The 5248-nt window shown below is 37.1% G+C and overlaps 1 pseudogene; it reads right to left on the bottom strand.

Moving 5' to 3' along the window:
* Positions 1-3707: 3707 nt before the first annotated feature.
* On the bottom strand, positions 3708-4673 carry LOC120191608 (annotated as a pseudogene).
* Between the last annotated feature and the right edge of the window lie 575 nt (positions 4674-5248).

The following is a 5248-nucleotide window of genomic DNA, read 5'->3' as shown; positions in this document are numbered from 1 at the left end:
ATTCCATACTTTTGAAACTTAAAAATCCAATTCTCCATGTAGAATTTAAGAATCTAACCCAAATTCCAACATGTTCTAATTTGAATTCTAACACCTCATACTTCTTAGATAACTTTATGACAAGTCAAATTCCACTTCTAATTCTTATTAGGAACTCTAATCCAAGATTTCACTTTTCTACTTCCTTTCTTTGATTCTTCATATTCTCCGCATCTTATGGTTTTAAGATAATCTAAGCTTTCCTTAAGCTTAGTTATCAACTAAGGATCAATAAGAAACGTTAAATTCATCAAGAATTTAATCAACAATAAAACTCACCTTTAGCTTGGTCTCTCGATGGAGAAGAAGAAGTGAAGAAGAAGAGAAATCTGGAAACTTTTGTTCTCTTCATTTGCCTTCCACGTGGATTTAAATATCCTCATCTAATATTTAATTATTTCCCCTATTAAAAGACTCCTTTACCCCTTTAGTTCCTCCTTCTTTGTTAATTGATCCTACACAAAACATTCCCATTAAATCTTTCAACTATTCAATTTATCTACTTTGGTCACTGAATTTTATAATTTCACAATTTGATCACTAACCCGATATAGAGGATGTTACACACGTGTAACAAGTAGTTACTCTAATATCCAGTGACGATAATATTATCTACATGTACTAAGATATATGTCATCTTTCCACCTTTGTTCTTGACAAAAAAAGAGTTGTCTACTGGTGAGCTCTTAAAACCTATGTCAAGAACATAGCTTCTTAACCTTAAAATCAATTTCGTGGTGCTCTTCGAAGCCCATACAAAGACTTTTGCAGCTTACAAACAAGCATATAATCATCCAATACCTGTTTCTCGAACACTTGGGGTTGTTGTATCTCTCAATAGTTCCATTAGCATTTCTTTTAACTCTGAACAACCACTTACAACCTACAGCTAATCGTCCTTTGGGCAAGGGAACTAATGTCTAAGTATTATTTCTTTCCAAGATTTCATACTCAACATGAACGACTTTGTAATGAGGAGATTGAAGTGCCTCGTTACTGTATCTGGTTCCTTCTCAACATCTTTATGAATCAACAAATATAATTTGGTTTGAAAATCCCATGTTTGATCCTATTAAGCATAGGAAATCCAGTCATGGGAACTGTAGTCAGTGGGTCTATCACCTCTTGAACTCTGAGCCGCAAGACTTTAAACTGCTTCAGTCACATGACTATCCTCAACAGCCATCTCATTTTGTCCTCTAATTTTTGAACCATAATCCACTGATTGAGAGTCAACACTTCGTTACCTGAATTGTGGCTAAAACTAGGCATAGGGTTTTGTTTCTAACTAGATATAGGATTCTGTTGCTTACTGGGCATAGGAGACAAGGGAGTGGCACAATCTCCCATACTATTTTATGGAGAAACAGTTACATTTAGTATCATATGGACCAACCGCCAACTCGTCTTGATTTTTGTGCATTGTGGTCGACTCCATGCATACTTCTCCTGCACATCAACAACAAGAAACTGAAGAAGAACTTTATCAGATCCTTGTTCAATGTCTCGAACAAGTGTGTCTCACTTGCATTCACCTGCGAAAGAAAAACAAGTTTCATAAAAACAACATGCCTGGAAATATAAACTCTTCCATCTGGCGCCATGCATTGATATTCTTGTGTTGAGGATTATCCAAGAAAAGTGCATGGCTGATATCTATAGCTTAATTTGTGATTCTGATAGGGTCGTAAATAAAGGAAGCAACGACAACCAAACACCCTCATGAACCCATAATCTAGTACCCTGTTGTATAACACGAACATGATGGCGAAGCAGTAACTTTGTGCAAATGTCAAGGCCAACAAGCTATGTACGGAAACAAAAATAAACAATCAAAATTTCCTCAAGTTAACATACCATTTTAATCAAATACTGAATACGAAAATCAAAAGTTGCTAAAAGAATAAAAAGTACCATGCAAACTACTCTTTTCAAAACAAAAACCACTATGCTAACCTTGGGCAGAATTTCAAGGAAGACAGGCATGAGACAGAAAATATAGAGAAATGGTTACCAAAAGTGGATTGAGCAGGCAGAGCTATATCATGGTGGTAAGAACCATAGGAAACTTGATCTTGATCATAGGAGCAGAGGAAGCAGCCCCCATGTTCCTCTTCTGAACGAGCATACCACCAGGTCTAAGCTCCACTCTATCTCCCCTTTAACCACATTATTCACCGTCTATCTCTAACCACATTGTCACCACTAACCTTTTTGAAGATAAAAATCTTTTCATAGTCAGAAAATGAAGTCTCTGCACCAAAAATTGAAAAAGAAATTAGGAAAGGTGGAGTTGGTTGAGAGAGAGGTACGAGTCTGAGCTAATTCCAATAGCTAAGGCTGAACTAAAGAGGATTGAGTAAGCAAATAAAAATTGCTTTGAGACAATGACACTCCAACATAACCCTTTTTAAATAAAATAAAAAAGGAGTACCGGTTGGCCAACTTCAAGCTCGTGTGTCTGTCTCGTGTAGTACTGTGTTTTCTTTGTTTATTTTTACATGTAGAAATCGTGATGTTGGCAAAATCCAAAGCAGTTGTAGCCTAAATGTGCCAGGTGGAGGGTCCACAAGATGAGATTATAGGATCGAACGACCCACACTTGTACCAAAAAGTATATCACATGATGTAACTGATGAGACAGGAGGGGCCAACGCTTTAACTTCAGGATAGATGCTAGTTGAAGCCTCCTCCTTGCAGTCGAGGACATCTCTTCAGAGAATTTACGGTATTCCAAACTCAGAATATGGTGATCGTAATATTCACTCCTAAATCTATAAACCATGGATATAAATACACGCATATATGGGTACAAAGACCCATTCCACTCCTTTGGGTTTATAGAAAAGAACATAATAATATATAATCTTTTTAAAGGAAATAAGAGTTGTATAATGATGAAACTCGGGATTTATGTCAACTGATTGGCTTGGTAACAAGTTATTTATCCTACAACAGTATATAATTTCTCTAATTCAATGAAAGTGACTGATTTCTTTAAAAACATAATGAAATAATTATTTCGTTATAAGCACTTATTAATCAAATCATAAAAACCTTAAATACCAGTTGAATCTTAATCCGATTGTCGCCAAACAAATGAAATTTAAAGTTTAGTGATGAAACTGAGCATTTTTAAAGTGAGTGATCAAAACAAAAATATGGGTAAAATTGAGTGACCAAAAAAATAGTTGAACGTTTGGTTAAATAGGAGACAACAAGAACTGTGTTGAACCCAAACCGATGGAATGATGATATACATATTACTCGTATAGATTATTACCTGATTACGTACTGTAGAAATAAACGGACGATTAAGCTGAACCTTGTGGAGGGTGGGAGAACTACAATGTATGTGATTATTATATGCGAAGATAGGGCGGATGCAGTACTACATTATGTCTATATATTATCAACTAATTATTTTGATTCAGTTACGGGCAAACAGGACAGAAGTGAGAGCAAGGACTACCAAAGCTTAAATCACACAAAAGGGAATGACTTATTCCTCAATGAAGCCACGGGTACGTGCGAGCATGGTAAGCAAGGAGCCGCTTGATTTGACCAAGGAGTCTACAAAGCGGAAAGTTACAATGCAGAACTGCCATATTTTAAATGCAACCGGATCCGACATTCCGAGCATCTTCTTGGCGCTAGCATTGTGAGCAACCTGTGATATTCCATCTAAAATGGAACTTCTGTTTACTGTACTATCATTAAACACGCAGGAGATGACAAAGGCACCTTCAGGGACATGTGCGATAATCTAGATACTTCACTCAAAACAAAATAATTGAACTAAGTAAAACGAAATGGTGCTCTGTAGCATTGCATATTCATGTTGTCAAAACTGTTACTCTCTTTTGGCCCATAAATGCTTGCCGAAGCCAATATACCTATCCTGGTAATGCTCAAGGGAGAAGCAAAGCTGCCTTATAACTTCTCTTTTCTCTTCTGCTCCCTCCAGTATCTTGATTCTTTGCCTCTCAATCACATCCTCTAGTTCCTTGGCTTTTGATTCCAGTTCCTCCACCAATTTATTTGCTCCTTCAGCGCTAGCAATTAGCTCCACATGTTCCACATTTAATTCTTGGAGATGCTTGTCCATTTCAACAATCTGATTATCCTAGAACTAATCTCTGCTCTGAGTGATACAATATTATTCTCAAGCACATCCCTCTCAGCTTTTAAAGTCTCAAGGTTTTCATTCAAAACTTTAATGCAATCGCTTCTCTCAGCAATCTCCAGTCTTAAATGCTCAATTTCACCACGAAGCGTCTCCTCTGATTCTCTTTTATCATTCACAGCTTTTCTGATGTCCTCCTCCAAGGACCGGCCACGTGCTTCCCAATCCCTGAGCTGTTCTTCCAAACAAATTCGTCCCTCCAACAATTTTGATATTTCAGCTTTGATATGAGCCTTTCGGGGAAAATCTTCTGCTCAGCATCAGATACAGCTATCTTCAAATCCCGGATCTCATGATCCCTGTCTGATAAACTATTCTTTAACATTGCAATTCTATCCTGCAGCTTGGAAACCTCTCTTTTCTCTGTATTCAGTTTGGATTTCCATGTGACTATCTCCCTTTGAGGAATATTCCTCCTCAATTCTCCTGTCAAGTGGTCATAACGCTCTGCCAAAGAGCGAGCAGCGGTAGAACTCCTCAACGTGAGACACAAGTTCTGGCCTCCTCTGATAATACATCTCAGCCTTTTTTGCAAATGAATCTCCATCATCTTCAATCAGCTTCAGCATCTGCTTGACGCTACGATCCATTTCTGTAGTCAACATCTTAATGTTATTTTCTGTTTGACATTTCCAGAATTTTATTGATTTCAGAACAAAATTCTCTATAAGATGCAGAAGAGAAAGCACCAGAACCATGATAACAGCGGAAACGATTAATAGTATGCTACCCTGCTTTCTCATTTAGTAACTTTTTGCTTCTTTAAGAACCTAAACATGTGTTTGCTTCACCCAAAAGATAGATTAAGCATCTAAACATTGTAACAAAACTGTTCAGCTCAAGAAGATGTAAAACACCTACAACATTTACCTTTGACATGCATACAAGAATGAAAAGACACTCGGCGAACCAGGAAAGAATTAAGATTTAAATCGCCTATGAATTTCAGTTGTGACAAGGACACAAGAAAAGGCATGTGGAACTTGGAAGTATTTGCTATAATCTTATGGTCATCCACCATAA

The sequence above is a fragment of the Hibiscus syriacus genome, unplaced genomic scaffold (genome assembly GCF_006381635.1).
Source record: "Hibiscus syriacus cultivar Baekdansim isolate YM2019G1 unplaced genomic scaffold, ASM638163v2 tig00116970_pilon, whole genome shotgun sequence".
Taxonomy (NCBI): domain Eukaryota; kingdom Viridiplantae; phylum Streptophyta; class Magnoliopsida; order Malvales; family Malvaceae; genus Hibiscus; species Hibiscus syriacus.
This window is presented reverse-complemented; position numbering and strand designations above follow the sequence as displayed.